Here is a 22,576-nt window from a genome sequence, read left to right on the forward strand (position 1 = left end):
ACCGACTAAGCCACCCAGGTGCCCCAAATTCTAACCATTTTCAATAAATCCTGAAGTTACATAATAATTTTGAAGTTTAGAGTTTGAAAGACCTAAGTGGGTTTTTATAGATCCCTTTAAACTGTGTCAGTTAGTTAATAAAATCAAAGGATTTTCCCATTCAAATATTGGTATTCAGAATCCTCTACATTTTAATTACGGTATCTTTGAAAAGAGATGACTTCTAGAATAAAAATAACTTTAAAAGTTGTTAATAGAAATATTCTTTTGTATAAATTTATTATGGTTACAGAGATTTGTCTGTTGTATTTTTTTTAAAGATTTTATTTTTTAAGTTATCTCTTTACCCAACGTGGGGCTCAAACCCATAACCCTGAGATCAAGAGTAGCATGCTTCAGTGACTGAGCCAGCCAGGCTCCCCCAGAGATTTGTTTTTTATTATTATACGATTGTCTAATTCTTTATTTTGTAGGGGAGAGAAATTCAAGTAGAATGTTTTGTAAGTAGACATTATTAAATGTATTAAGGGAACATCTGTCTAAAATGGCACTGTTTTGAATCTTTCTATAAATTGCTTCCATGCAATCCAATTACTGTATTTTTTACTGGCAATTGTGTCACTCATTTCTAATAAACTGAATTTAGTACATTCTCCACAATCAAGATTCCAAATATTTTCACTTTCTTAAGCCTCCAACCTCTCCTTGGCCCCTTGCAATGTTTTTTAAAACTTAAAAAAAAATGTTTAAAACATTGCAAACATAGACTATAAACTAATACAATGAAAATGTTTATACTGTACCTACCACCTTGCTTTAATAAATGTTAACTTTTTGCCACATGTTTCAATTTACTTTACACAAATAAAATAGATACACTTGAAATCGTATATATACCTACCCAACCCCATTCTTTCTCTTTCTTCTCTCCATAGAAGAGAGACTTATGTTAATCACTCCTAAGAAAGTGTACATTTTTGTACCATACATGTATATGATACGCAGCATTGTTTGGCATGTTCTAAAACCTTATATAACATTATACTGTATGTATCATTTTCCAACCTGCTTTTATCACTAATCTTTGTTTTTCAGATTTATCTATGTTTATTCATGTACTGTAAGTCATTCATCTTCATTGCTGAGCAGTATTTCATTGTATGAATATAATACAGTTAATTTGTCTGTTCTCTTAATAATGGATATATAGGGTGTTTATACTTTTTCACTGAGTGTCACAAGGAACATTCTTCTACTTGTCTTTTTATGCATAGCTGTGGGAGTTATGAAGAGTATATATCTAGAATTGGATTTGCACCTTGAAATGATTATCTAATGACAAATTGCTCTCTGATGGTTGTATATAACATTCCACAGTCCATAGGTTTGTGTTGTAACTTGGGACAGATCTGACCTCATGGCTGCCAGCGGACCACACACACCTGTCCTTCAGTGTACCCCCTTCACTGCTCCCAAGTGCCCCCTGAGCCCCTGATATCTGTACATCTGGAGAGTGGGTTCTGGGAGCCGCTGTCCCTGCCATGCCTCATTGGCTTTTCTGGATAACATCATTATGTAGGGAGCAGTTGCTGCAACAAAATGCATGCAAGTTTCAGTATCTTTTGATCCTTTATGAATTTGATGTTATTAGACTTAAAATTTTTACCAATCTGACTGGTTATTAAGTGATTCCTGATAGTTATTTTTATTTCTCCCACTGCCTGGTTGAAAATCTTTCATATGTTTACTAGTTATCTAAGATTCTTTTGTGATTTGCCTGTTCTACTGTTCAACAAAGTTGGATAAGAGTTTTTAATCACAACTTATATTTGAATTTTACTGAATACTTTTTTGCATTCTTGAGAAGATATTGTAGGGGCGCCTGGGTGGCTCAGTTGGTTAAGCAACTGCCTTCGGCTCGGGTCATGATCCTGGAGTCCTGGGATCGAGTCCCGCATCAGGATCCCTGCTCAGCGGGGAGTCTGCTTCTCCCTCTGACCCTCCTCCCTCTCTTGCTCTTTGTCTCTCATTCTCTCTCTCTCAAAATAAATAAAATCTTAAAAAAACAAAAAGAGAAGATATTGTAATTTTCTCCTTTTAATTCATTAATATTGTGACTAACAATAATAGCTTTCCAGAAGTAGACCTGTCTTTGTATTCTCTCAGAATAAAAACTGCTTAGGGGCGCCTGGGTGGCTCAGTCAGTTAAGGGTCCAACTCTTGATTTCAGCTCAGGTCATGATCTCAGGGCCAGGGATTGAACCCTACATCGGGCTCTGCACTGGGCGTAGAGTCTGCTTAAGATTCTCTCTCCCTCTGCTTCTGTCCCCCCCCATAATCCCCCCATCCGCACGCGCGTGCATGCTCTCTCTTGTGCATGCTTTCTCTCTCAAATAATAACTGAATCTTTAGAAAAACTGCTTAGTCATGATTTATTAATAGTATTTTTAGTATTCCACTGGATTTGATTTATCAATTTATTTTAGATTTTGCAACTGAAATTGGTTTGGGTTTACTTTCAAAATTAATCTAGCTTCATGGGGTGCCTGGGGGTCTCAGTTCGTTACGCATCTGCCTTCAGCTCAGGTCATGATCCCAGGACCCTGGGATTGAGCCCCGAATCGGGCTCCTTGCTCAGCGGGAAGCCTGCTTCTCCCTCTGCCTGCCACTACCACTGCTTGTGCTCTCTTTCTCTGTCAAATAAATAAATAAAATCTTTAAAAAAATTAATATAGCTTCATAAAATGAGTCTTTTCCTCTTTATCTTTTCTCTTTTCCATAATAAATAAATACTTAATCTAAAAGAAAACTGGTAAAGAGGGAAAAGAAAAAAAATAATACTAATAGAAAACAGCTAGCATGATGGTAGATTTAAACAGTCATATCAGTATTTATATTTAATGTAAATGATCTAAGTACTTCAATTAAGAGAAAGAGATCGTCAGATTGGATAAAAATATAAGAACCAACTATATGCTATTGAAGAAAAACTCATTTTAAATATAAAGACATAGGTAGATTAAAAGTAAAAGAGTACAAAAGAAACTCTCTACAAATAATCAAAAGAAAGCTGGATTAATTAAATTAATTTCAGACTAAATAGATATCAAAGCAAGATATATTATCAAGGGCTACAGAAAATAATAAGGGGTTACTTTCAGCAAGAATTACTGAGACATGAAAAATATTAAAATCACAGGCACCTAAAAAGTAACAAAATAAAATGAAAAACATGTGAAATTTAAAATCTTACATAAAATAGATAATGTCCTAGAGAAACATAAAGTATTAAAATTGCTTCAGGACTTTTATAAACCTGAGTAAATGAATAATCAAGAAAGAAACATCTGCAATTAAAATTACCCTCCTCTAAATAAGAAAAAATAATCTTTAATGAATGATTGTATTTTATATAGAATTTCTCAGTTTTGAAGCTATTCATTTTGTTTTGGTTTCTCTTGTTGCTGAGGAATAATCTGTCAGTATTCCTTGTGAGGTAATATGTCTTTTTCTCTTTGACTTTTTTGTTGTTGTTGTTATTTCCTGTTTATCCTATCTAATGTTACACAATTTTATTTTGATGATGTGTCTAGGTGTGGATATATTTTTGTTTATCCTTCTTGGGACACAAAATATACTTTGAATCTGAGAAACGAATTCCTTCCTCAATTCTAACACATACTCACTTATTTAACTCTTCAAATATCACTTCTTTATAATTTGCTCCACTTCTTTTAGGACCTTCCTATTGTATGTTGGAGCTTCTTAATATCTCCTACATGTCTCTTAACTGTTTTTTTTTTTAAACTAAGTTTATTGATACATAATTCACCCATAAAATGTAACCTTTTACATAAATATACAATTCAATGGTTTTTAATATATATTCACAGAATTGTGTAACCATCACCACTATGTAATTTTAGGACCTTTTATCACCTCATGAAGAAATCCCATATATAAACTAGAAGTCATTCTCTACTTCACACTCTGAGTTCTAGAAACCAATAATATACAGGTTTCTAACTCCCATGGGTCCTAGAAACCAGTAATTTCCTATTCTGGAAATTTCATATAAATGGAACTTTACAATATGTGGTCTTTGTGATTGGCTTCTTTCACATAACATAATGTTTTTTTAGGTTCACTCATGTTGTAGTATTTATCAGTACTTCCTTTCATGTTATTACTGAATAATCTTTCATTGCAGGAATATACTTCATTTTGTTTATCCATTTATCAGTGATGGACATTTGAATAATTATGAATATTAAATAATTAGGAAAAATGCTGCTATGAACATTCATGTACAAAACCTACACACATATAGATTTTTATGTGATATGTTTTCAGTTCTCTTGGGTTTATACCTAGGAAAGGAATTGCTGGGTGACATGGTAACTCAGTTTAACTTTTTGTATAACTGTTACATATTTTTCAAAGTGGCTGTAACATTATTACATAATTGTACCAGCAATGTTCAAAGGCTCCAGTTTCTCCATATCTTCACCAACACTTGTTATTTTCTGTCTTTTTCATTTCAGCCATTCTAGGGGGTGTGAAGTGTTATCTCATTGTGTGCTGGATTTGCATTTCTCCAGTGGTTGATGATGTTGAGCATCTTTTAATGTGCTTATTGTTCATAAGTAGATATACTTATACTTCTTTAGATAAATTTTTATTAAAATCCTTTTCCCATAAGATTTATTTACTTATTTATTTGAGAGAGAGAGAGAGCATGAAACGGGGGAGGGTCAGAGGGAGAAGCAGACTCCCTGCTGAGCAGAGAGCCCGATTCGGGACTCGATCCTGGGACTCCAGGATCATGACCTGAGCCGAAGGCAGTTGGTTAACCAACTGAGCCACCCAGGCGCCCTCCTTTTCCCATTTTAAAATGTTATTCGTTTTTAACAAATTGAGTTTTAAGAGATTTTAATATATATATTTTTCTAAAAGATTTTATTTATTTACTTTAGAGAGCGAGTGAGTGAGCGGGGTGGGTGGGGAGAAGGGCAGAAGGAGAGGGAGACTCTTAAGCAGACTCCACACTGAGCAGAATCTGACACAGGACTTGATCTTACAACCCTGAGATCGTGACCAGAGCTGAAACCAAGAGTCGGGGTCACTTAACCGACTGCGCCACCCAGGCACCCCTCATACAATTTCTTTTTTAGATAAATGCTTTGCAAGTATTTTCTTTGATTCTGTTGTCTTTCTACCTTCTTGACAGTGTCTTTTGAGGTATAAAAATTTTACATTTAGATACAGTTCAATTTTTCTATTTTTTCTTTGATTGCTTGTGCTTTTGACTTCAATTGCTTTTGCTTTTGACATCATATATAGGAAATCATTGCCTAATCCAAGGTCAAGAAGATTTATACCTATATTTTTTTCTTAGAGTTTTATAATTTTAGCTCTTTTGGGGGGTTGTTGATCCATTTTGAGTTAGTTTTTGTGTATAGTGTAGGGTAGTGGTCCAACTTCATTCTTTTGCATTTGGATATCCTATTGTTCCAGCACTTTTGTTGAAAAGACACCCTTTCCCTGTTGTAGTGTTTTGTCACTCTTGTCAAATATCAATTGACCAGGGGGCATCTGGGTGGCTCTGTTGGTTAAGCGTCTGCCTTCAGCTCAAGTCATGATCCTAGAGTCTTAGGATCAAGCCCCGCATCAGGTCCCTGTTCCCTGGGGAGCTTGCTTCTCCCTCTCCCTCTGCCTGCCGCTCCCCATGCTTGTGCTCTCTCTTTCTTTTTCTCTGTCAAATAAATAAAAATAAAATCTTAAAAAAAATCAATTGACTACAAAAGTAAAAATTCACTTCTTGATTCCCAATTTCATTTCATTTATCTAAATATCTAACATTAAGCCAATATCACACTGCCTTTAATTGCTGTAGCTTTGTAGTAAGTCTTGAAAAAAAAATAAGTGTAAACTTTCCATCTTTGTTCTTCTTTTTCAGGATTGTTTTGGCAGTTCTGGGTCCTATATTACCAAATTTCTTACAAGTTCTCCTTTCATGTCTTACCTCTGTGAGGTCTTGTTAACCTTCTATGATTTTTTTATCTGAAATTATTTTTTTGAAGATCACTCAAAATATCCTTCAGCCAAATTCAGTATTCCTCTCTCCTGTTCTGTGTTTCTCTCATTTCCAGTTTTCTAGGAAGATCTTTCCCTTCTTCTCTTCTAATTTCTAGTCTTTTTCTGATACTTTTTCCCCTCACAGTATTTTGCTCTTCCAGCTCATGAGTACACTTCATGTCCTAAACACTCTGTTAATCTCTGGAAAAGAAAATTCTAATTAAACACAATCTTCATTCTGAAGTTATGATAAATAAAATAAGAGACAAGTATGTAAGTCCATGCTAAATTCTCAGTCTTTCATAAAGGAGAATCAAATTTTTGTTTTTGGTTTTGATTTTGATAATATACTTTGGTTTAAGTTTAGGCAAACTTGAAAGTAATAGTTTAAAAGAGAGGGCTTATGTTAAAATAATTATAAGAGAAAAAAGCAAGCATTGTCTATATAGGGAAATTAAATACAAAGAAATAGCAAAAAAGGGAAAAACAAACTAGAAAAATGATGCAAAAATGACTGTACATGTTAAAAAATTAAATATAGTTTACCTTTTTTAAAATTAACTTTTCACTCATTCATTTTCCCAAAATAAGTGTATTGAGTATTTTTTTTTCCAACAACAAATTCCTCAATTCTCTAACACCAAGTGGGTCTCCAGCAATTTAATTCAACTCTGACATTATTCAGAGTTAGTGCAGATCCCATAGGTTAAGGCTCAATCCCACAAGACTGCCCCCACTTCCAGTGCCAGCTGCAGATGGGGATCCCAGGCTACCCACACATCTGCCTGGCCAGCTGCAAATCATGGATTTCCATGACCCCATCCCTCAGTACTCAATAGTACTCAAGAAAGTGTTATGCCTACTATTACAATTTATAATAAAGGATATAGATGAATAGGCAGGAGAAGAAGTATATAAGGTGATGTCCAGAAGGATCATGAGCATAGGGTCTTCTGTCTCCATGGAGTCAGTGTATATGATCCTCTTTGCATGTGGATCTGTTCACTAACGTGGAAGCTCTCTAAATCCTATCATTTAAGGGTTTTTATGAAGATTACATAGATATGATTGATTAAAACATTGGCCCATTGTTGATTAAACTCAATCTCAAGCCCCTCACCTGTCTTTGGAGGTGGTAGAGCTGAAAGTTCTAGCCCTCTAATCAAGTGTTGGTTTTTCTGGTGACCAGCCCCCATCCTGAAGCTATCTACTTAACCTTCCCCATGAGGCAACTCACCAGCATACAGTGGTAGTAAATTTATTTTTATTTTTTAATTAATTAATTATTTATTTTAGAGAGAGAGAGAGAGAGAGTAAGCTAGCATGAGTCGGGGGAGGGGCAGGGGGAGAGAGAGGATCTCAAGCAGACTCTGTGCTCAGCATGGAGCCTGAAGAGAGGCTTGATCTCACGACCCTGAGATCATGACTTGAACCAAAATCATGAGTCAGATGCCCAACCAACTGAGCTGCTTGTGTGCCCCAGAGATGGTAAATTTAAATTCCAAAACTTTTGGGGCACCTGGGTGGCTCAGTTCGTTGAGCGTCTTACTCTTGGTTTTGGCTCAGGTCATGATCTCAGGGTTATGGGATTGAGCCCTGTGTCTGGGCTCTGTGCTGGGCACAGAATCTGCTTAGGATTCTCTCCTTCTCCCTCTCCCTCTGCTCCTCACCCTGCTCTCTCTCTCTCTCTCTTTCTTTCTCTCTCAAATAAAATAAATAAAATCTTTAAATTCCAGAACTTTTTGGAGCTCTGTGTCAGGAACCAGGGATAAAGACTAAATATTTATTTTTTCATTATACCACAAGCATCTGTTATATATTAGACATAACCATTGCTTTTATGAAACTTGGTGTCTAGTAAAGGAAACAAATTAATAAAAAGAAGATCCTAATAATATAAGTTAATTAGTGAAAGAGATATGCACGGCATCTGATGGGGTATTAGATCACCACACTTATCCAGGCTGCAAGCAGTGCTGAAAGTTGGCATTGGGGTCAGAGGGCAGATGGCAGAGTTTGGAAAAGGGTTTCTGGTAGAAGTTGCTTTTCTCTAGACAAAAGGAGAGAAGACAGAGAGAGAAGGGATAAAAAGTGTCCTGGGGCTAGAAATGACAGGAAAAGGTCATTTAAAGTAGGATCACTTTCCCCTCAGGGTGATATATTGGAGAACTTTCAAATCGAGTATTAATCTACTTTTTTATCTCTTGCCCTCTTCTTTACAGTCAAATCACATTTAAAATACTGGGTTGAAATTGTCCATATTCTAAAGTGAAATTGATTTCTAAGTAAGAACATTTTAAGTTTTAAAGTTTAAACCAAAGATCAGAATCTTTATTCTCCATATTCTGGTATTGTGCATCACAGGAAGTTGAAGCACAGATAAAATATACAACTTAGTGTAACAGATGTGTATTGAAAACCTGTGGTGTATCACACACTGCACAAGGCTTACTGTTTTATCATGGAACATTTTTTTTTCAAGATTTTTTTTTTTTTTTTTTTTTAAGTAATCTTTACACCCAACGTGAGACTCAAACTTACAACCCTGAGATTGGGACATATGTTCTACCGGCTGAGCCAGCCAGGCATCCCTATCACGAAACTTTTTTTTTTTTAAGATTTTTATTTATCTGTTTGAGAGAGAGAGCGAGAACAGAGGGAGAAGCAGAGGGAGAGGGACAAGCCAGATGTGGGGCCTGATCCCACGACCCAGAGACCATGACCTGAGGGGAAATCAAGAGTCCAATGCTCAACTGACTGAGCCACCCAGGCACACCCATGGAACATTTTTGTATCTTAATGCACTGACTTAGTTTCTTTGCATTAAGGTAGAAAACAAAACAAAAAATTCTCTCCCAGACAAATTAATTGCTGAAAATGGTGAAATTTTAATTTATATACATTTTAAAATACTCTAATAAAGTAATTAGAAAAGTGAAATCATTTTTAAAATATTGAGTCAAAATATATGTGTGTGTGTATATATATATATATATATATATATTATTTATTTATTTCAGAGAGAGAGAGCACACACCAGCATGAGTTGGGGGGGGGGTGGTGCCAGAGGGAGAAGCAGCCTCCCTGCTAAACAAAGTGCCTGATGCAGGGCTCAATCCCAGGACCCTGGGATCATGACCTGAGCTGAAGGCAGACGCTTAACTGACTGAGCCACTCTGATGCCCCCCCAAAATATATTTTTTATCATGAGAAATTTTAGGTATCTTTTTTATATATTTTTGTTTTAAAAATTGTAAATCTACCAACTTCAAAAAAGAAGCAGACATTTGCATCTTTTTATACTATTTCTGCTTAATATTAGAAAACTTGTTGATCAAGTGGATAATTACAGAAGTTCAGCATTAAATCTGTTTTTGTGTAATGAAACTTCTTTGCCTATTTTGTTTAGGTATATGATGAGAAAAGGAAGAACACAGTCTGCACATTTTGCTGTATGTTGGTTATTCTTTGGGTTGCTACAAAAACAATCATTGTTTCATCCTGAATAGCTCAGTTCACAATTTTTTTAGAAACTGAAGGCAGCAGCTGTTCTCTTTGAAATATTCCAACTTTTATGTTTATTTAATTCACTAGTAATTTGAGAATAAGGATCAATTTTTAAATTTAAATCTTTATGCATTGTTTTGAGAACAGGCTGGGTGGCATTAATATATAATGCTGTGTAGCACTGATAATATCACAAATATAGATTGAAATTATAAATCAAGACATAATTTGTTATGGAATAGATGGCATATGTTAATTGTTACTTGATAAATGCTGCCTGTGCATCACTAGGTAGAGCAGAGATCATACTAAGTAATGTTAGGGGATAGGTCATGGAAATCCTAATATAAGGAAAAGAATAGTAAGTGGTATGATAAAACTCATTTACTGTGGCAGTAGTGAATTAAAATTATATCTAATAAAATTTATTCAAGTGATTAAACTTATTAATAACTCTTCATGATCTTGTCCTCTTCTCCCAGCAAATTCAGTATTATCTTTGTTTCAAATTCTGTCTCTTAAGAATCACATTCTTCAGAAACTCACAAGTGTTCTTTTCACCATTTTTTTTACCTTGAATTTAAGTTGCTGATTGTGTCTGGTGAACTAGCTTGGTGATCAGTACCTTATATTCCTAGAACTTTAAAGGAAAATGTTGCCTATTCAGACCAGAGTAATCGAGGCACTGGCATATTTTTGGCCGCTGTTGAGAGTCAAGCTAGCATTGCTTTTAAAACTCCATATGAGAGTTTTTAATTTTTTTTAAAGCTTTTCAGTCTGCATGAAGAACTCAGTGAGTATGTAAATATGCTTTACTTCCTCAAGCTGTAATCCATTTGTTACTTTTGAAATGTTTCATGCTGTTTTAATATCCACCTTTTTTCTGATTATTTGACAATTGCCAGTTTTTGTTGAAATGTTAAAACAATATGCCTCTTTATGGATACCAACTGCTCATTAACTAGGCAACACATTTGATAGTGAGGAGGAAGAAAATTCACAGGCAGTGCAAGGATTTGTGTTGATACTGGTTAGCATTATACAGTAGATCCATATACTATGATGTGTTTTCTGCCTTAAAGTAGTTTTGATCTTTTATCATTTTCACAAATTATAATTTATTTTATTTTGTCACTCCTAATCTGAGCACTGGCAATAGATGAAAATCTTTAAAAATTCATTGTGAACAAAAAAGGATTAGAACATTTCTCCAAAGAAGATATACAAATGGCAATAAGCACATGACAAAGTGCTCAACATCATTAGCCATCAAAAAATGCAGATCAAAATCATAATGAGATAATACATATCCACTGGGATGACTATAAAAAACCAATGGAGGGGCGCCTGGGTGGCTCAGATGGTTAAGCGTCTGCCTTCGGCTCAGGTCATGATCCCAGGGTCCTGGGATCGAGTCCCGCATCGGGCTCCCTGCTCCTTGGGAGCCTGCTTCTCTCTCTCTCTCTGTCTCTCATGAATAAATAAATAAAATCTTAAAAAAAAAAAAAAAAAACAATGGAAAATAACAAGTGTTGGCAAAGATGTGAAAACTTGGAAATCTCATATACTGCTTGTGGGAATGTAAAATGCTGCAGCCATTTTGGAAAACAGTTTGGCAGTTAATAAGTTAAATATAGAATTACCATATGACCCAAAATTCCTGTTCCTTAGGTATATATCTAAGAGAACTGAAACATTATGTCCACACAAAAATCTGTACATGAACGTTCTTAGTGTTATTCATAATAGCCAAAAGGTGGAAACAACCTAAATGTCTATTAACCAATGGATGAATAAATAAAATGTGCATACAATTGAATATTATTCATCTGTAAAAGAGAATGAAGTACTGATGTGTGCTATAGTATGGATGAGCCTTGAAAACAGTATGCTAAGTGAAAGAAGCCACATAGAAAAGGTCACGTATCATGATTCCATTTATGTGAAAGTGTCCAGAATAGGCAAATTCATGGAGACAGAAAATTGATTAGGGATTTCCAGGGGCTGAAAGGGAGAGTCTGGAGGAGAATGGGCAATGACTGCTTAATTGGTATGGTGTTTCTCTTTGGGATATTGAAAGTGTTCTGGAATTAAATAGTTTCTCAACATTGTGAATATAGTAAAACCACTCAACTGTACACTTTAAAATGGTGAATTTTATGTTATGTGTATTTTATCTCAATTAAAAAAATTCATTGTGATTTCTAGCATTATATTTTGGGGAGGAATACCTGAAATAGGTAGAGTACTGCTTTGGATATTCCACATCTTTTCTTTGAAATAAAGTTATGTGTGACACACTTGAACCCTGTTTAGCTGCCGAAATGCTCTTAAGTACTATGCCATTGGCCAGTCTCTGAGGAATGTTAAAGAAATAGTTGTTCAAGACTGATTACTTTGTTTATTTGCTGGAATCTTTTTGACAACTCAATAGAATGACTTTCCTCAGGTCTCAGTAAGCTCTCTTCCTTCAAAAAAATGATTTAACTTTATGAGTACTGTGAATAATATAAATCAACAAAAGCAGTATATGGTGGTCATTTCTTTGCATTGATTATCAGGAAACTCAAAGCCCTATCTTTGGTCGCTCCCATTACAAAAGGTACAGGGCCTTGTGGTATGCATTTTGAAACTAACCTTTTTCTTGGCCTAATGTTATTTTTCTCACTCTCAATTTCTAATTTTAATTTGTATATTATGTACCTAAGTGTATTATTTCATATCTTATTTTAGAAAAGGACAGAGTATAAAAATACACAAGGAGGGGTCCCGGGGTGGCTCAGTCGGTTAAGCGTCTGCCTTTGGCTCAGGTCACCATCCCAGGGTCCTGGGATCGAGCCCCGCGTTGGACTCCCTGCTCAGCGGGGAGCCGGCTTCTCCCTCTCCTCCCCACTCGCTCTTGATCTCTGTTGCTATCTCTGTCTCTCTCTCTCTGAAATAAATAAATAATCTTTTAAAAAAATAAATAAAATAAAATAAAAATACGCAAGGAATTGGGACATCTGGGTGGCACAGTCCGTTGAGCGCCCGACTCTTGGTTTTGGCTCAAGTCGTGATCTCCGGGTTGTGAGACAGAGCCCTGTGCGGGGCTCCCAGCTCAGCACAGAGTCTGCTTGGACTTTCTCTGGCCCTCCCCACTGCATGCATGTGCAAGCACTTGCACACTGCATGTGCAAGCACTGCACACAAATAATTGATATGTGAATTGCTTTCTGTTTTAAGTAGAGTGATGAGTTATAGAAGAGACAGTGCTGGAAATCCAAAAGTGGAAATGGGTCAATACAGAGGAGGGAAAAGGGAAAGTACAATGGAGATGTTTTTAAAAGTTGCTGGCTTTACTCTTTATCTAATGTTGATCCTATTTAAGCCCCAGTGTGCTTAATCAAATAAAAACTGTGTATGGCATTATTCTTACACTGTGCAGCTGTATGGGTATAGCTTAGAAGGACATTGCTGTCACATCATAAAATACATCAACATTGCTTTGCATAATCTTTTCAACATGACAGCCTCTATTATAAAATAATACTGTTTCTAAGGGATTTTTAACTTAATTATGTATATAATATTTTCCCCCTATGATTTTCAATATAGTTTCCATATAACCCTTAAATTAATTACGTGTCTTATATTTATTATCTTTGCCTTTCTAGCAGCAAGGACAGATTTATGCATTTATTAAATGCTTAGTAATCATTGATCTTGCTTCTATAATTTTCCCCATCATCATTCTTTTTTTCTCTAGATCATCTCATCAGCATATGTACATGCTGTACTGTTCCCTCATTTTAATACAAAAATATTTCAAGATCCCATATCCCCTTTGAGCTACGGTACCATTTCTGTACAGTCCTTTATAGCAAAACTCCTTCAAAGAGTTGTCCATATATGCCACTTCTACATTCTCATCACACTTTCTCTGCTTTACTTATCCTATTCATGCCTTTGTCTTAACCACTCCACTGAGAACCATCTTGTCATGGGCACCAGTGAATTTACCTCACTAAATCCAATGGCCGTTTCTTAGCCCTCAGGTTAAGTGTTGTCCAGCAGCATTTGTCACAGTTGATCATGTCATCTCTCCTGAAGCTTTTTACTTGGGTACTTAACTTTGTCAAAGCCAAATTCTTGATTTCTTAATACTATCACTACCACCACCAACAAATTCCTACCCCAGTGTTCTCCATCTCAGTGTTTGGCAGCATTATTCACCCAATTGATCTGACCAAAACTTTGGAGTCATTCTTGACTCTGATACTTTTTCTCTTAGTCCATCAGCAAGCAAATATCCAACCACTTCTAGCATCGACATGGCTATCATGATAGTCCCCTCATTTCCACCTGAATTACTACAGTTCTCTAAACTGGTCTCTCTGTTTTGATTAATCTCTTCCTCTCCTATTCCCAAGATTATTCTGTATACAGTAACTAGGGTGTTTGTTTTTTGTTTTTTAATCAGATCACATCACTGTCTTAGTGAAAACATCCCATATGGCTTTCAGCACACCTGGAATAATATCCAAAATATTACTGTTGCTTTCCAGGTCCTCTGTGATCTGTGCCTAGCTCTCCTACTACTGACTTCTAACTTACTGTGCACCAGCACTGTGCCGTCTTGTCATTTTTTTAAAACACCTAAGCCTTTCCACCTCAGGACCTTGGTACTTGGTATTCTCTCTACCTGGAGCATTTGTTCTTACTTCAGTCTCATCTCTGGACAGTAGTCTTCTCAGGGAGGCCTTTCTTGCCATCACTCCCATCTCCTTACTCTTCATTGTAGTACTTGTCACTATGAAAAAGGATATAATTTTTGTACTTTCTGTTGTTTTGAAGGTCTCCACGATTTCTGCATAGGTTCTGTGAAGACAGAGACTTTGTATTTTTCCCTGCCATATTTCCAGGTCTAGCACAGTGCCTGCCACATAGAAAACTCTTGATAAATAGTTACTGAATGGATGAACAAATGAATCCCTTGATTTAATTAACGTTTTAACATGTGTATTAGTGAAAGAAAAATTTAAGATTGGTTTGTGATTTATATAAGATTTTCTTTTCTTTTTTTAAAAGATTTTATTTATTTACTTAAGAGAGAGAGCAAGAGAGAACACAAGCAGGGGGAGGGGCAGAGGGAGAAGCAGGCTTCTGCTGAGCAGGGAGCCAGATGTGGGACTTGATCCCAAGACCTCGGGATCAAGCGAGCCAAAGGCAGACGCTTAACAACTGAGCCACCCAGGCATCTCTATATAAGATTTTCACTTGTTCATTTTTTACTATTGTGGTAAAATATACATAACATTTAAATTTAACATTTTAACCACTTTTAAGTATACAGTTCAGTGGTATTAAGTACGTTTACATTGTTGTGCAGCCATCACCATCTTCAGAACTTTTTCATCTTCCAAAATTGAAACTCTGTACCCATTACACTATAAATTTCCATTCTCCCCTTCTCCAGCCCCTGGCAAATCACCATTGTACTTAATGTTTTATGAATTTGACTATTCATGTACCTCTCATATAAGTACCTCACATCACAATATGTTAAGTATCATATTGCGTTTGTCCTATTGTGACTGGCTGTCTTAGTCCTGTTTGGATAACTATAACAAAATACCATAGATTCGGTGGCTTATAAACAATAGAAACTTATTTCTCACAGTTTTGGAGGCTGGGAAGTCCAAGATCAAGGTGTGGACAGATTTGGTGTGTGGTTACGGCCTGCTTCCTGGTTCACAGATGGCTGTCTTTTTGCTATAACTTCACATGGTGGAAAGGACAAGGAAGTTCTCTGGGGTCTCTTATTTTATAAGGGCACGAATTCCATTCAGGAGGGTTCTGTTCTCATGGCCCAGTCACCCCCCAAATCCCCATCACATTGGGGATTTCAACATATGAATTATGGAGGTGCGGGGGTGGATACAACAATTCAGTCTGCAGCACTGGTTTATTTCATTTAGTGTAGTGTCTTTAAGATTCATCCAGATTGGGGCGCCTGGGTGGCTCAGTCGGTTAAGCATCTGCGTTCGGCTCAGGTCATGATCCCGGGGTCCTGGGATCGAGCCCCACATCGGGCTCCCTGCTCAGTGGGAAGCCTGCTTCTCCCTCTCCCTCTGCCTGCCTCTCTGCCTACTTGTACTCTCTCTCTGTCTCTCTGTCAAATAAATAAAATTTAAAAAAAAAAGATTCATCCAGATTGTTGCTGTTAAATGTTTGTAAGTTGCATTTTTTTTCACTAAGTACATAGCAATTAATTATACCAATGCCTTACACCTCTCTTTCATCTGTGTACCTCTAAAATTTTATAAGCATAATTAACTAAACTTCACAACCTCAGTGTAAAGTAGATAATTATGGTATGGCAAACTGAAGTTCTAAGAGATTGCCTAAGGTAGATAATGAATATATGCCAAAATTCTGAATGAGGACCAGGTTATGTAATTTATTATTGAAAGTGTTAGACCAGATTTCTTGTTTATGATGAAATCATTCAAGGGTTCTAAAAGCATATATATATACCAGTAATAATTATAAAGTCCCTTAATATTCATGGCAAAGTTCTTTTAATAGAAGAGAAGAAAATATATATTATCTGAAACCTAGTTTTTTTTATTAGTGATGGCAAGTTTAGCTATTTGGATCTAACTTTTTTTTTTTTTTTTTTTTGCCTTTATCTTGTTACATTGCTTAACTGCCTCATGAGTCCTCATAGCCATAGTGTGAATTGGATATTTGAAGGTTTGGATTGGAATAATTTCATTTCAGTCTCTTTAGCTATGAGACATGAAACCCTTAAAGAACTATGAGCTTATGTGTTTGTCTTTAATTGTTGGCTTGTTCAAGTGAGGTTTTTTTGTTTTTCTGTTTGTTTTTTTTTAAGGCAATCTTGTAAGTGGCAAATTATTGATAAGACTAAGATGGACTCTGATTTTGATAAAAACTAAAATTTCCCCATAATTATATTCAGATAATGTGTTTAAGTTAGTTAATAGCAATTCCTGAAGGCTTTACCTCTTTGTGCTGCTACAATTTGAGTTGAATTTCCTAAAGAACTTAGAAAAATAAAAGTATAGCCAAAACAGCATATAATTTTTCTCAAATGAAGCTCTTCATTATGTTACTTCACCCAAGTGATTAGTTCATTTTTGGATATTGTGTATATATTAACCTCAAGAATGTTTCAACACTGGTTAGCAGTGCTACCCACTTTTTTCCTCTACTGGATGACCATTTATGGCTTTAAAGCAGAAACCTATGAACCAGTGAGTAAATATTTTGAGAAGTGCTAATTAGTGTTGAAAGAATAGGGTGGTAAAGTTGGGGAAACCACGCAGCTTATATATATTTAAATTTTTTTAAAATGGTTCACGAAATCTAATAGCCGGTTGTGCTGTGTTTACATGGTTTTTATTATCAGCAAAATTACGAAGTTACCATCTGAACTCTAGCTAAACTTCATGTAATAAGACTTATGTTAGTTGCTTAAAAATTTTGTGAGTTAACCTTTGGGAATTATAACTTTTCCTTTTTTTTTTTTAAAGATTTTTTTTTTTAATTTATTTATTTGAGAGAGAGAATGAGAGAGAGAGAGAGAGAGAGCATGAGAGTGGGGAGGGTCAGAGGGAGAAGCAGGCTCCCCGCCAAGCAGGGAGCCCGATGCGGGACTCGATCCCGGGACTCCAGGATCATGACCTGAGCCGAAGGCAGTTGCTTAACCAACTGAGCCACCCAGGTGCCCGGGAATTATAACTTTTCTAAAGGTTTCCATCATACATAACAATAAAGACAAGCATTTCAAATGCGGAATATGATTCATTTTGAGGGGATGATGGTTTTTTTATAGTAAGGATAGTGAAATTATTGATACATTTTAGTAATTTATAGAAATGTAATTTGTTTTATAAGAAATGTGAAATCATTGACCATACAAGGAGTGCTTTTTAAATGATCTCTGTTTATATTTGGTCTTACCTGAAGTAGTAGTATGGACAGTGAGTTGTTTAGTTGAAGAGAGTAGTAAGAAGCTTGGAGAGGGTGACAAAAAGTTAGAATCCTGGTAATTCATTTCTTTAAGGCTTTAAAGAGATTATACATGCTTTTTTTGTTTTTGCTTTTGGTTTTGTTTAGCACTTAAGGAAGCTTTCTTAAGGGAAATCTCACTTTGCTCTAGGTTGTAATATGACAAAGTTAGAGGTTTTATTTTTTTTAAATCCGTTATTTTTTTTTTTAAGATTTATTTATTTATTTGGGAGAGAGAGAGAGAGAGAGAGAAAGCAAGCAGGGGTAGGGGCAGAGGGAGAGAATCTCAAGCAGATTCCCAGCTGAGCATGGAGCCTGACCCAGGACCCAATCCCAGGATCCTGGCGTCATGACCTGAGCTGAAATCAAGAGTTGGACACTTACCTGACTGAGCCACCCAGGCGCCCCACGTTAGAGGTTTTAAAATGAGAAACTGTCATTTGCTTTTTCCTAGACTTGTGTCAGTAGGCTATAGAGTCATCACTTTCTAACTTTGAGTTTCTCTAGGGTAGATAGTGGACTCCTGATTATTTCTAACAGCGGGTATTGAATTAATCAACAGCAGGTTTTGAATTAGAGGACTACTTACCCTACCAGAAAGCCTGATGAGGTCTTCAAAGCCAAATAGTGGCCACATATAGAACCTAGGCGTTGATGATCTTGCTTTTTTTGATAAAAAAATTGTAAACAGTCAAAATAAAAAGTGATGGCTTTGAATTGGTGAATCTGTAGGACTCTTTGTTTCTTTCATTTCTGTAAGTTGTATGAACACCTGACTTCAGGGAGTCAGTTGTCTGTTTTAATGTAGGAGGTTCCATCCTTTTTATTAATTTCACTGTATTTTAGGTTTAATGTGAGGTTGCTGGAATAATTGGAACTACTGCCTTCACATTCTCTGTGAACACTAAGGAAAGAAGCGCATCAGATATTTTGCTACATACCCTGCTTAGACACAGTTGAAACTGAGGACAGGAGGCATTCAGTGAGTTTGATGCATCAAAAATACTGCTTGGACTTGGAACCCGTATCTATTAACGCTGCCTGTTTTCCTTTCTTTTTCTACCTTGGATATCTTCCCCCATGAAATCAGGAAAACAACTTTTAGCCAGGATACCAGTGTTTGTACAGGTCAGGAAATGATTTTCTATTGCTTTATTTGCATGTAAAGTAAGTATCTAAATTAATTGGTGCCTATCCAACTTGAAAGAGCTGCTTAACAAAGCTTTTTAAATTGTGTATAATGTCTTCTATTTCTATACTCACTTTAGACTGAGATAGCAGGATTTTTTCATATATGCCATATTACATGCTTAGTTAAAACTTTTGTCTTGCTATTAAAGCTTGCTTATCTTTTCTTCTTAAAACATAATAATAAAGGGAAAACAATTGATAGCAAAAGAGACTCATAAGGATCAGGACTGTCAAAGTTGTTAATAAAATAAATTTCTTTTTTTTTCTATGTTCTATTGAGGTTTTTAGTCATAATGGTACATGTTCTATCCAGCTGAACAAAGTAAAGCAAACTGAAACTTTTATTTTTTTAAGATTTATTTATTTCTTTGAGAGAGACAAGAGCCTGTGTGAGTGGGGGGAGGGGCAGAGGGAGAGAATCTTTAAGCAGACTTCTGCTGAGCTCAGAGCCTGATTCAGGACTCTATCTCATGACCCATGAGATCCTGACCTGAGCTGAAACCAAGAGTCCAACACTTAACTGACTGAGCCACTCAGGAGCCCCTAAGGCAAACTGAAACTTTTAAATAGCAGGCAATATAAATGCACGCAGAAAAGGTTTAGAACTCAATTCTCTAAAACTCAAGAGTGTTTCCCCATATAAGCCCTATGATACATTAAGGATGGTAAAATAAATCTTTTTTTCCCACCAAACATAAACTTGAAAGTTATTCAAAGATAAAAGAATTCCTTCCCAAATTTGGAGCAATTTTTCTGAAATGAACATATCCTACCCAACACAGTTGAGGTTTTTTTGTTTTTTTTTTTCCCCCACTTCTAAAAAATAGAGAAAAACATTTTCAAATATGTAGGACAATCATTTGTAAATGATTGTTCAATCCTGGTATGGTGTCAGAATTGCTTAGTTATTCTAATATGGTAGCCACTATCTACCAGTAGCTATTTAAATCTAAATTAAAAATAATTAAAATTAATTAATGTTTAAAAGTCAGTTGCTTAGTCACAGTAGCCATATTACAAGTGCTCAATAGCAACATTTGGCTATGGGCTAGGTGTTGGGACAGCTGAGACTGAACATTTCCATCATTGCGGAAAGTTTCATTGCACAGCACTGCATAAAGTGCTTATTCCGTTGGTGGTGATCGCAATTTTATTAGTTTCCCCAGTGGTTTCCTAATATTTATGAGTATTTTCTACTTCCCTCCTAAAAAAAAAAGAAATATTGCTTATCAGACCCTGTAATTTTTTTCTATCGAATAATTTACCCAATTAAAAATATTAATGGTCAGGATTTGAAATAGCTAGATGATGGTAGAAGCACGTTTAGAGTTTTAAAAAGTCTTTATTAAACCTTGAAAATGTATGCCAAAATATGTGTAGTTGTGAATCTTTAAAAAGAGAATGATATAATGTCTGCATTCCAAGACTGCCAACACTGAAACAGCCTAAAGTAGCATATGATTTGTGAGATTATTTTTCTTTCTTTCTTTCTTTTTTAAGATTTATCTATTTATTTGAGAGAGAGAGAGAGCGCGCACGTGTGTGTGGAGTGAGGGGTGGGAGGGGCAAAGGGAGAGTGAGAGAGAAACTTCCACAGACTCTGCACTCCTATCACATGGCTCGATCCTACCATCCTGAGACCATTACCTGAGCTGAAACCAAGAGTCAGATGCTCAACAATTGTACCACCCAGGTGCCCCTGTGAGATTATTTTTCTTATATGATAGAAATAGATTTTTTTAAAAAATAGAAATAATTTTTTATTGTATAACCACACCTTGAAAAGTGCAAACACGGCAAAAACATTAAACTGATATATAAATGAACGATTAAATATTTAATGACTATTTAAATGAATTTTAGAGTTAAGCAGCATATACTTCTATGTTCAGATTGAGTGAGGTGAGAAAATGTAGGTATTCTATTCATTGATTCCTTTGAATCTTTTCAATAAGCTAGGTAGGGATAGATATCCTTACTTTGTGTGTGTTGAGACTTCTATGGTTTATGTTAAAATCAGTTACATAAAGAAAGGCTTTCTGTTTTGGGGCAGAAGAGATAAAATAAAGATAGTTATATGTTAATTACTGAAAGGTTGCTTATATAATTGTATATCTTGATTTATCTCACAGTTTAACACTGGTAGGTGTTTTCTAAGTATAAATATAGTTGAGATTGTCCCTGTGCATATTTACTGAAATGGTGACTTGTAGAGAACTAGGACATAACCAATATATTAGTGAATTATGTTTTCATAAAATGTAATATTAATTTTTATATGTGTAATTTGAATATATTTCCTAGTTTCAAGATTATTTTAAAGAATTACCTTTCCTTATAAAAGCCACTTAGGATTTTTATGAGAAGCTTTAAGATTTGTCTGGCTTTATCTAGTGTCATTTTAATTTCATGTATTTTTTTTCTTATGCATTTGCACGTACCCAGTAAGCCATGTGTAAAAATTGTTACCATGATGAAGGAATGCCTTTACTAGTTTTTTATGCTATTAGCTTTAGAGCTTTAAATATAGTATGCAGTTTTAAGTATAGATATAGTCTTAATTTCCTTGTATTTTTTTCTAAAAAAATAAAATGGAACATTTATTTTTTTATTTAGTCACAAATATTGTTTGAATGTAACTATTTTAAAAAAACTTTAATACCCTTTTGAATTACAGAGTTTAATAGAAAGTATAATTGCTTCTTTCATAAGACTTTTTGTGTTGACATTTTATCATCACAAGGCTTTTTAGTGTGTGTGTGTGTGTGTGTATGTTTGTTTGTTTGTTTGTTTAAAGTAGAGTCCACATCCAGTATGGGGCTTGGATTCACGACCCTGAAATTAAGAGTCACATGCTGTACTGACTGAGCCACCAGGTGCCCCACATGACTGCTTTTTATATTGATTTAAGTTGAGAGCATAATGCTAGGAAGTAGCTCCTTAAAGGCAGGTCTTTGGATACAGAGGATAATGTGTTTGTTGGCAGAATGGAATGGATGGAAGGTGTGAGATAAAAAAGGAACCAAAGAAAACTCAGTTCTCTTGGACAAGTCATGTATACTCTCTAACATCTATTTTTCATGAATGTATAATAAGTAATATCTCTTTCTTGCTACTTTGAAGGAATTGTTACGAGGATCTGATGAAATAACATACGAAGACCCATTATGAATATTAAAACACCATAATATTGTGTCATTTTTTAACACAAAACATTTAAAAGCTTATCTTAAATCATGCCTTGTTAATTGAGAAATTTCAAAAAGCTTAGATTTTATAGGGATAAGAACTCTAAGCTCTCTATAGTTTAGGAAATAGTTTAACTTATAACTTCCTTTCGGTTTATAATGTATAGTTCCTTCCCAATGATATTTTCAGTCTTTACTAGTTTTGTCACTTTTCATAAGGATGAGCCTAAGCCATTTCGCCTATCGATTGATAATAAATTGCTCACATTCTAGCCATAAAATGGGCTGCTAATCTGATCATAGAGAAAAAGTTATCTATAAACAGTACCTGTATCTTGTTTATAGTATATTAAGACACTGTGATTCTCTTCTTAGTAAATATTTGAAAACAAAAAGCAACCCAAATGTCCTATAGCTTATTTACTAATATGTTATGTTAACACCCCATCTGATTATAAACAAAACATAATCTATCATCCTATAATAAATAATGACCCATAAACAACCTGCAAGTGCTTCATGCTTTGTGTCATGCCAGTTATACCTTCCCTGACTTTAGATTGATTTAAATATGACTTACGGCATCAAGAAAGACA

The 22,576-nt window shown here is 35.3% G+C and overlaps 1 protein-coding gene across 26 annotated transcripts in view; it reads left to right on the forward strand.

Annotated features, from left to right (window-relative positions):
- The window catches only part of BAZ2B (bromodomain adjacent to zinc finger domain 2B), a 346,990-nt gene that overhangs the window by 104,494 nt on the left and 219,920 nt on the right, over positions 1–22,576 (forward strand). Inside the window, exon 1 of one of the 26 annotated variants that reach the window (XM_081814358.1) lies at positions 18,092–18,583. The exons of the other annotated variants lie outside the window; for them this stretch is intronic. The gene's annotated coding sequence lies outside the window, so the exon portion shown is untranslated. Of the gene's footprint in view, positions 1–18,091; positions 18,584–22,576 lie in introns of those variants that run through there. 26 annotated transcript variants of the gene reach the window in all.

Source organism: Leptonychotes weddellii, chromosome 3 (genome assembly GCF_054177405.1).
Source record: "Leptonychotes weddellii isolate Sample4059 chromosome 3, ASM5417740v2, whole genome shotgun sequence".
Classification (NCBI taxonomy): domain Eukaryota; kingdom Metazoa; phylum Chordata; class Mammalia; order Carnivora; family Phocidae; genus Leptonychotes; species Leptonychotes weddellii.